The following is an 11,483-nucleotide window of genomic DNA, read 5'->3' as shown; positions in this document are numbered from 1 at the left end:
CCTGTCTGATCTGTGTGTTTGTCCGTGGTTGTTTTTAAGTGGACGGCCGGCCGGCTGTGTGGACAGAGCGGGAACATCAAGTATGCGGCGGCAAAAGGACCGGTGACATTCTGATGCCTTGGAAGACGGGAGAGGAAGAGGAAGGGTTGAATGGACAGGAGGGAGGCGGAGGGAGGGGGACGGGGGATTTGGGGGATTTTTGTCACAAACATGAAAGAGCGTTTGTGCTGGGGGGCACGGACCGCTGTGAGGGTCGGCTGTGTTCGCCATGTATTTACAGGGATGTATGAATATTTGATTAATGAGTCACAGGCTCGGGGGAAATGCAATAAGTGGGTAGCGGCTTTACAAAGCAACTCCATCCTACATGCACACACACATACACACACACACACACACACACCATGCCCTCCTGTTTAACACAGCTGCCAATAGTGTCATTGACATTGCGGATTCCTGAAAATGTAATCTGCAGCCGGGTAAATTCCTCACAAGAGAGAGAATCTGTGAGAGTCATCCTTCTGTTCCAGAGATGGATGGGGAGTGTGTGTGTGAGGGGGTGCATGTAAAGACACAGAGACGCCCAATAAAGATTTTATTTTGGTGTCATCCACAGGAGGGAATGGCTTTGTGGCATGTAGCCCTCAGAGCAGCGTGAAATCAAAAGGGAGAGGGGAACAAGCAAGGTCTTCTGATATCTTAAGAACATCAACATAAACTGTGATTGGATCTGATAGATTAGTAATAGACCCTTCATTGGGACAACAAGACCTCTGGGGCCTTTCGAAAAAGCTTCCTCCTACACAAACCACAGTTGTGATTTGTGGGCGGCCAAATGAAGCTTGATATCACAACAAGCTTTTCAAGTCAATCCCCCCCCCCCCCCCCCCCCATTTTCTGCTAGATTTTGAGAATAAAAACATAACGGCATATTCTAAATGAGCACTAAAAAACTGTTATATTCCATGAAATCTTGGAACGATTCAGACATTTTGATTTAATATGCAGAGAACCACAGAATGCTTGCCAATATATTAACACTAGCACAACACAGATCTTATGTCAATATGAATTCATGCCATAAAAGGTTAATCTTCACTTAATATCCCCCTCATTTGTGTCTGTTACTGATAATCCTACTGTTACTCCTCAGCACTAGATGTTTGTTCGCTTGATGTTTGTTCACTGTTTGCCACCTCTGCTCCAGTGTAATTAATGGTGTTGCATGTATAATGAAAGAGGGCGCTTCTTAATGGTAGTGCTAGCTGCCTTCCAGGCCTAAGAAAGCTCTGTTCTCAGTAGTGAGGGAAAACAGACAGAGAGGGCTTTCTCATTCAGAGCACCATTCGTAAAGGTCATTTCTTTGGCTCATCCGCTTAAGATGGCCGCCACAGAAATGTTTTGATGTTATCATAGATGTGAGAATTGGTGTGCCTCGCATTGGACCCAGGAAACAAATGAGTACACATCGTGAAGACACGTTTGCCAGCTTTTTGAGCTTCGTCCACATATAAAATGACGCTCATTTCCATGACAATATGATCAAACCTCTGTGGCAGCAGGCATCTTAGGTGTTACTGAAGGAGATTACTGCGATGCACCACAAAGTGTCTTTTCTATCCCTTCTAACTCTGTGGTTCTCAGGATCTCCTCCAGCCAAGATCAGACCATGATGGATGACAGAGAGAACATCCAGGGGAATTAGATCTAACAGAAAAGGAAAGGCACAGGGGGGGAAAGTGTAATACGCACAATGTGTGGGTGTGTAGGTGTGTGCGGCTGCGTGGACATTTTTAAGAAGTGAAGTTTTTTTGTGCATTCACTCGTAGTGTAAATTTACACGGTGTGAGCGCGTGCGGTTTACGCATGCACGGGTTACGTGGAAGTCGTTTCAAATCTCAGGTGTCACACGTGCCCCTCCCTGTCCTCACACCAGGTGCAGGGGCGCTAGATTTATGCCCGGCGGCCCTCGCCCACCCTCGTGGAATGCCATGCATCTTCAAACAGGTACCTCACTTTGAAATCTCATCTCGGCGCGATAACTCTACGGCGGCTAAATATATCCGGCTCCCGCAGACCGTCGGAGCGTAAATACCTCCAGTGCCGGATTCAGGCTGCATGCACGGTCTCCAGTCCGTCCACGCATCGGTCCACTTGTCTCCGCCCGTCTCCCTCTCCTCCCTCCCTCCACCCTCACCCCTTCCTGTTCACGGAGGGGGGGGGCTCCCGGGGAAGTGCTGAGACGTTGCATGCCTCGCACATCTCTTCTGGGTTGAGGCCAGGCAGATGTCACGATGCAGTGATTCATCAGCACCTCCGAGAGCCACCCAGGACAGAGCTTTGAGGGTGCTCCACCCTGCCAACATGACCTGCAGTACGTACTGGGTCAAAGGTTCTTCAACTTTTCCACTCCAGGACTCAAAAATTGAGAAATAAGGTCTCACCCAGGGGCCCAGTCTAATGAAAACAGCTTCTCTTGTAATGTGTCCTATGTTGGCCCATAGTTTAAGAATCAGACACATGGCGATAACTTGTGATTTTACTTGAATATGACAGCTGGTCCTGAACCAACTGTTTTGCTCATCGTCAGCAACAAGGAGGTTGATTGTGTTCTGATTGGATCTCCCCTTTGAATCAACCAATCACAGGTCATATTGCGATCATTCCTTTAGGTCACTGCACCTAATAAGTAGTGTGAGCATGAACTGCCACTATTTGCATTGAAATTATTGATCAACCACCAACCTTACAAGGCCTCTGTATACTGTATATACAAGCCAAAGTTAGGATATCCAAACAAGCAGTTTTATTTGATTTTCTCCCCTATTTCTGTGACATATCTTGACCGTATGAATGGAATAGTAACTATTTTAAATGATAGAGTGCTTACAGATCTCATTTTTACTGCATTGTATCATATTCCATAAAATCAAAGATTAATTCAAACATTTTTATTTAATGTGGACAGGTAATCTAAGAAAACCCAGAGGAACGCACAAAGCAGTGACACAAGCCCATCACCGTTTGCGCCAAATTATTTACCAGCCAATTAGCCATAAAGCGAAAAATCTGATTAGAACATGACTGTGATAGATCTGCATGATGCATGACAACCCCCTCCCCGCTAGACCTCACTCACATAGGCTAACAAACTGGATAGAGGAGGTTAGATTCCCTCTCCGTTGCGATTGGTCTGTGCGGGAGCCGTCCCTCTCCTCCCGCGGAGAGGGGTGTACCATGGCATGGGCCCAAAGCAAAGCTCCTCACCTGGTGTTGGCTAACCTCGCCCGGCTGTGACAACAAGAAGGGCACTGGAGTTAACATTTAGATAACGGATGTGTGTGCCGCTTTCGATTTCCATTCCCGGTGACAGGGAATCTTGGGAGCACATCTCGGTGGTGCGTGTGTGTGTGGGTGGGGGTGGGGGTGGAGGGCACTCCGGCGTTTCCCACGTCTCAGGGGTGATGCGGAGGAACGCCGAAATTCCTCATTCCGCTGTCCTCTGAGGCATGGCCGGCCCTCTGTCAGCTTTTACTAACCAGATGCATCCGAAAACAGGCACCGTGGCTGAAGGCAGGGGATATTGCCTGCTGTGTAGCTGTCGACTCGGCTCTCATTGCACGCCTGCGTTGAGTGGGGTGGCAAGTGTGTGCGTGTGTGTGTGTGTGTGAAGGGGGATGTGGAGGGTAGGAGGGTGTCTCGAGGTGTCAGTCTGTTTCTGTGCGTGTGTATGTGTGTGGCAGGACACATTGTGAATTTAACCCAATGTAGGTGTGTGTATCACAGAGTTAGGAGACACTATAACCAACCCCCCCCACCCCACCTCCACATACACACACACACACACACACACCACCCCTGAGCTTACACAGCACTAGTCTTAGCTCTGTCGGATGGTAGCCAACATCAGTCTCTGCCTTGCCATGGCCTGTAAGTTCTGTCCAGTTAGTATTCCCCAACCCCTCCGCCTAACGACAGTGTGTGTGCATGTGTGTGTGAGACAGAGAGAGAGCGTGTGTGTGTGTCTGGGAGCCATTTTTTCCCTCTCTTTTGCATTTATGTGTGTGAGTGTCTGTGTGAAAGATCTCTTCTGTCCTGTGTGGATCTGTGTGTGTGTGTGTGTGTGTGTGTGTGTGTGTGTGTGTGTGATACTGTGCAATCTCATCTCCATCTAAAACTCCTGCAGGCCCTGTGCACCATTATCACGCAGTCGCAATAAAACCCACAGTAATTAAAGGGGATCCGGCCGTAATTGCCTCAGTGAATCAACTTAATCAGCACCTGCGCTCACAGTCAACCTGATGGTGCAATCTAACCTTTTAATACCCCAGAAATTAGAATTGTAAAAAATTATACGCCTGATAATCATTCCATTTTTTGAAACTCTTGAGTGGACAATGAGTGGACCATTGTCCAAGGCAAATATTAAAGCTGGGGTCTGCTGTGTGTGTGTGTGTGTGTGTGTGTGTGTGAGAGAGAGAGAGAGAGAGAGAGAGAGAGAGAGAGAGAGAGAGAGAGAGAGAGAGACTGGAGATAAGTGGAAATGTCAGGATGGTGAAATGCCACGACTAATTACTGTTGTACATCTGCTGGTAGTTGAGGCCAAAGCAGTTGCATATAGGGAGCTGAAGCGGTCATTCACTATAGCCACACCTTGTATATTAGCTTAGCCATGCTAGCACTGATAAACCAACATTAAATCCATGGGCTTAGCTGCTAGATTGAAAACACCAGCCATCAAACCCTACTGGTCGCTTATATATAAACTTCCTGAAAACTGTTATTGTTCATAATGGGAGTCAATATGGCGTTACACCAGCCATAGAGTTAACTTCAGTTCCCTGTATACACTGTTTGGTAGCTGCATCCTTAAGAGTTTTTGCTTACAAACCAGCTAGTGTCGACTGCCAGCAAAATTCACACTTTAGGCTACAGTGGTGCAGCAGATACAGGTAGGCTACCATGTGAAGTCTGTGGGCTACTGTCTGTGTTGCAGATATATAAGCATCTAGGCCTAAACACAGTCTGTAGAGTATGGTAGATAAAACAGAGGTTACAGTGGAGTGCAGAAGGTATAGGCTGACACCTTCTCTATAAGTGTCTGTGGGTCAATGGAGCACACACAGGCAGGCGTCCCGGCTGGTGGGGTGGTATCTCTTCCTTGCTGACATTTAAACCCTGTAAAGGGTAGATGTGCGGAAATGAGCGAGACGTCCCACAACAACACAAGACATGGATTTCAAAGCACATTGTATACACTATAAAACAATACACTAACAACCACGAGAAAAAACACAGATAACGACACAGCTAAAATCATGAATAAATTAACACGCCCATTACTCTCGCACCGCTGGGCCCATGGCCTCGTTGAAATATAGGTCTTCTCAACACATATACCTAATATACTAAAAAAGAACATTTAAAATGATTCAGTGGCTTGTGTGAACACATTAATTTTCAGTACTAAAAATATATTTTTAAGCAGGTCTCGGGCCCTACTTTTTTCTTGTGTGGAATGCATAATGGATTCCTATCTAATCCATTATGGCTGCGGAGGGAGGGAGAGAGAGAGATAGAGAGAGTGAGAGAGCGTCTTCAGCAGCAGCCACCCGGGGTTGTTCTTCTTTAAATGAAGTTTTAATAAAGAACGACGGAGAGGCTGTACAAGGTCAATTATCAAAGTCTGCCCATCCTCTGATACTGCTCTCGGATCCCTGTGCTTAGTTAACCATAATACCTGTCAGTCATAGGCCGCTGATCTACACGTAAAAACGTCAGCCGCCCAGACGAAGGCTGAACCTATCTATCCCACGCCTCTGTCAGTGTACGTTTACTGTTGACTATTTTTCCTCCTGATTGGCACATAAGGTCGCCACTGTCACAGACAGGCAAATCAGAGGAGCTGACTGCGGCCGACGTTCATTTGTCAGTGCCCTCGTTGAGGAGGATATCTCTTTATGCATCAAGAATACGTTAAAAGTCAGCGGGGGGGGAGAGGTGGAGATATTAATTTCATCTGTCCGCGGTGCTCGCTGCAGCGTGGAAAAGTTGAAAGGCCCCCCCACCCCGTCGCAAAGAGTAAGGTGGATTTAATGTACGGGGTGCTTATGAATACACTTACGTATTCATTTGAGCAATAAACGCCGGGCTGGGGCTCACACGGAAAAACAAACTGCCTCGCTTCCGGCGGCCATTTTAATTAAATGCCATGGATTGTCAAATTTATCGATCCCCCCCCTCCCCCTGACGCGAGCCTGAAGGATGTCTTGTGCCATTTCCATATCTTTAGCGGCCTCTCCCGCTAATGGGAGGTGAGGGATGGAGGGAGATGGAGGCCTGCTTGGCTAAATAGGGCCTGGCTGTCACAGCTTGGAGCTGAGGGAGGGGAGGGGAGGGGAGGGAGGGGAGGAGAGCGTGAATGGATGTAGATAGGGTAAAGGGGGGTTGGACATGTCCTGAAGCAATAGCCTTGGTGTTGCAGCTAGGCCTCTCTCTGTCTCCCTCTCTCTCTCGGAGCAGATCTGTGTACAGATGGGTGTCTGACAGGCCTACAGCTGTTCTCCTAATTGTTCATTAAGTGTTCTATTGATTCCCTTATTCCGAGTACATGTGTCTTTCAGCCGCTGCTCTCCATGTGAAGTGGCAGGCACACACGCCCCACACACACACACACACATTCGCACACACATCCTGGCTGGGCCGAGATGACAGGGCCGGCTGATGCCGAAAATGCGAGCTGCCACTTCTAATCCAGGGCCCCTCTCTCTGAGGGGTCCGGCAGGGCCTGGGAAACAGCACCGCGCTTGACGCACCAGGCTTTTATTTTCCAAACTTTTAGCATCAATCAATTAAAGTGCCGGCAGCAGCATGGAAAAATGTTTAATTCCTTGTTAGGCGGCAGCAGCCCCAGATTGCACCTGGCTGATAAGGGAGCTTGTGTGAGTCTATTAGATCCTGATACTCTTGCCTGATTACTGGGGGAGAGCGCAAGCTTTAGGCAGAAAATGATATGGGGAGATAGGCAGCAGGAGAGAAGAGGAAGGAGAGAGAGAGTCGGAGAGAGAAAAAGCTTCAAAAAAGGGGGTGCATTCATCTTGAGGCAATTTTTTAGCAGACAAGATCATCTTCAATTGTGGATTATGGCATTCACTGGGAGCAGCTCTCACCCTGATCCACATTTAATCTGCAAGCAGAACTGATAAAAACCATGCCAGGACCCGTGCTCTGGCATAAATCTTCTCAGTAACAAATAGACTAAGATAAAACTGTAAAAGTTATTTAAATTCCCATAAGAAATAGATTTATCCATCTGCTGGTTTAAGTGCATGGCAGCACCTTGCTCCCTGTAGCCTATCTTTGACAAAGTCATCCCAGGCTAGCCTATATCCCACTGTCGCAATAAAAAGAACCAAATATAAGGTGGAAGAAGGAGACAAAAAACTGATGTTACAGTGACAGAGTTCGCCTCTCTGTGGGGATGTGAATGGGAAAATGCTGAGCACGTACAGCGCAAGGCAATTTGTTTCAGCGCTTTTATGAATTTATAGAAAATGCAGCAAATAGAAAGGGTAGTATTGTAGGGACTGGTCAACACTAAAGAGAGAAAAATCACCAGACAAACTGTAACCGTCTCTCTTTTTTCCCCCTTTGTTCTAAGCCCCACAATTTGGCTTTCAAATTGGACTTAGCGCTTCACTGAGTCAAGTCATATACTCCCAGCCCGGGTGGTCGTCTCCATTTCTTGGGCGAGGAAATTCTGTCGGCCCTCCTGCGTTGAGTGGAGTGATAATGTTCTCTGTAAAACACAATCAGTCACCTCCCTCCTCGCCTTTGTATAAGCCTCCAGGACCCCCAATCAATACTGGCTGGCTGGGTGACTTATCATCCGGGGCTGGCCGCAGAGCGGAGCTAAGCGTAGCGGAGCTGAGCGGAGCGGAGCTGGGCAGCAGACAGTGGGCTGAATCCTGATGCAGACGTGAGGTGAGGCCTGCTGGCCGGATGGGTGACTTCGCCAAGCACTGGCCTATTTGTTATGAGTCAACTGGGGAGGGGGATGATGGCATACATAGTGGTTATGTATAGGATTGTAGCCCACAATCAAGCAGAATGCATCAATATAGTTGGTAAAATGTAGTTAGCAGGTATACATGTTTTTCTGTATGATTCAAAACACTGGCGTTTGTGTTTCTGGAACCAAAAGCTGCTCCATGGGAAGGTTTTCCATACGAATACCCATACAAATATTTAAGACCTCCGACTAAAACTAACCTGAGTGCAAAATATTAAGAACACTTACTCTTTCCATGAAGTACACTAATGAGGTGAATCCAGGTAAAAGCCATTATTCCTTATTGATTTCCCTTATCAAATCTATACCAATTGAGATGTGGCTTGTGCAAAAGGGGCTGCAACTCAATATCAGGAAGATGTACCTAATATTTTGTCCATTGTGTGTATATTTTTGCTTTATTAGTACAGAACTGAATGTGTAACTATGAGAGAGAGGAGGCAACCTACTGTATGACAAAGGTCAATCTCCATTCGAAACCATATTTCCATGTTAGGCACCTTATTAGCCAAGTGAACCACTCAAAATGTCCTGAACAGCCAGTTGAATACTGTTGAAAAGCTGCAGCAGTCTGTAGGATCCAGAGAGCTTCCAATGAGCAGGAGGGCTTGGTTAATCTGGCCAGTACACAGCTAACTGTTCTCTAAGGCCATATAGGATGATGTGTGGTCCTGCACCGTTGTCTCTCGGCCTTGCTTGCCTCTGCAGTTTTGTGGCAATACTTTCAAGGCCTTTACTTAACACTAGCACTATTGTCTTTCAGTTTTTATACGGTGGCAGAGGGCTGAATGCTCAACCGATAGTACAAGTACACGCACACAGCTCAGATTTCTGTGTAAATCCGAAGGCTGTTGTGCCTTGTGTATAGTAATCCAGTTTAATTTACTCTGGACATCAATCAAAGGGTTAGGACAAATTCCTTTGTGGTAACTTCAATAATTTTCTAAAAACCACATCTGTCTCTGTACTATTTTGTGAGGTATTTACCTTGTATTTTTGTGATAGGAACATAATAACTTGCTAATGTTTATCTTAAAGCTGTGCTCATTATCACCATCATTAATTTGCTAGCATGTGCAAGATTACCAGATGTCTAAAAAATCTGTGCAACTGAGCAAATTATTTGAAACAGTTAATAGACCAACTCTAAATATGCATTTAAATTCATTAACTTTTGCCAAGCATACTAAACACATGCTCCATGTTGTAACCAGTGGGCTGTAAATGTTGCCCACCTTGTCCTTTTGATCTTTACCATATGTGTGTTATCTTTTTAATATGCAAAAATATTAGCGTGTCATAATCTTTGAGGTAATTCCTTTTTTTTTTGTCCTTGTAAAGATAATGAATATATTCTGCAGTATGTTTCACCCAATAATTAATCAAGCAAAATATCTTGAAAATGGGAAATTCATATTATTAGATGTTAAAGTTCATCATTTTATGCATGGGTGCCCACATCAGGGAGTTGGGAGCAGGCATGTCTTTGCTTTGAGGTGTTGTGAGCCAAACGGTTGACAATTATTCCCACAGGCCAGGACAGTACAGGCCAGTTAGACTCTGGTGCAGCCGGTACAGAGGCAGCCATTTCCCTTTAAGGCTGAATACACGGGCTGATTGGAGATGAACCAGCAGAAGTCTGAGCAGGCCTACTGTTTACTAACATTTCAGTTTCTATGGCCCATCTATTACAACGGTGAAAAAGAGGGTTGGAGGGATGCTGCTGGGTATTGTCTTTAACCTTGATGATGTTTGCAGCCAAGCAGGCCTGTTAATGGCCTCTAATTGGCTTAGTGAAGAGAACATGTTGACATTTCCTATGTGCTCACAGTCCGGGGCCTTGCTTTAGCCATTATGCTAATTCAACCATTATATATCTGGGGGTATTTATGGGACTGACACAAGTGATGTTACAGGTAAAGGGCTGTGAAATGGTCTGTAAACAGAGCGAATTGATTCCAAGGCTGAGGCGATTGTCACCAGCCGGCGCTGAGCTGAGCAGCCTACCCTCCTCCTCCTCCTCCTCCTCCTCCTCCTCCTTCGCCTCCCTCCATTCCTCCCTCCGTTCCTCCTCCTCCCTGTCTTCTCCCCCACCCTTGTCCGGCCTGTCAAATAGTCTCCGACAGCGTTCAGCAGAGGCTGTCAGGGGCCATCAAAAAGGTGCCCAAACACAGCGTGAAACGCCGGCCGCTTACAAAAATGAGACTGGATCAGGATCAATACAGTTTACCCCTCTTGCCCAACACCACAGCACATCCATCCACCGGCAGCGTCATCACCGAGCCTCACAATCAGCTGCGCTACGAGCCCCGACTCCCCGGCTAGCCAGCTGCTTGTCATACTGAGGCTGGGCTTATTTTACAAAAGCATTGTTTTTGAAAGACTGGGATGGGACTCAGTTGATTCGCAGATTCGCTCTGAATTAGTCTGGAGAGATGACTGGCTTCTGTGGATGGACAGCTTTGACTAAGCAATTCTTATTTTGTATGAAGCAACTGGACAGCCATAGCGAGTCCCTGTCTTTTGTAAATGTGGGTCCCAAAAGAAAAAGGTCTGGATACCACTGTTCCTAGGGCATTCATAGCTAAAGTACTATGGTATCATAGATTTATTATGGTAATCAGTCGGGTGAGAAAATGAAATTTTATAGCCTTCTGTTCTGTAATAGGTAATACAATACAGCAACAATAATAACATAAGGACTGGAAGAACAACAACATCATCAACAACAAAACAGCAAAATATTACAACAACAATAATAATATATTATGACCTACGGTTTTAACATGTAATGTAATATGTTATAACATATAATAAATAACATGTTCCCATGTATTGTTATGTATTTTATGTTATATTGCACATCATTTTATATATATGCTGACAGACATTTACATTTTTATATCTTGATAGTAGTCTTGATTTGAGTTTCTGAACAACTTTTGTTATTAATAACTAATAACTGCAAAGAAGTGCAGTTACTTGATGAAAAGTTTGACCCAGAACATTTTCTTGGACTATATTTTCAGAATGGAAGCAAGTCACAGTCATCGGTAAGAATAATGGGGCAGCCAATATTGGTGCTACATTTTTCATGAGCTCATATATGATCATACATGCTGAAAATAAATGAAAATCTTGTACCAAATTAAAACATTGTTTTATGCCTCATAAACACTCTGGGAACCGGAGGCCTGGTTCATATTACTGAAGCAGCCTAACAGCTAGCTTGTAACAACAGGGGGAGATGACCATTGTCTGTCATGTTCATTTAGCGGTGGATCTGCTCACCGCACACAGAGCAGACTATAAAACTAGGCCTGCACTGCCAGACAGTAATTGAATTACTCTAGCGTCCAGCCTTGTATTCATTCACTGTTCTGAAATCTCCTAATAATAGCAAAACGGGATG

The sequence above is a fragment of the Centroberyx gerrardi genome, unplaced genomic scaffold, assembly GCF_048128805.1.
Source record: "Centroberyx gerrardi isolate f3 unplaced genomic scaffold, fCenGer3.hap1.cur.20231027 Scaffold_122, whole genome shotgun sequence".
Taxonomy (NCBI): domain Eukaryota; kingdom Metazoa; phylum Chordata; class Actinopteri; order Beryciformes; family Berycidae; genus Centroberyx; species Centroberyx gerrardi.
This window is presented reverse-complemented; position numbering follows the sequence as displayed.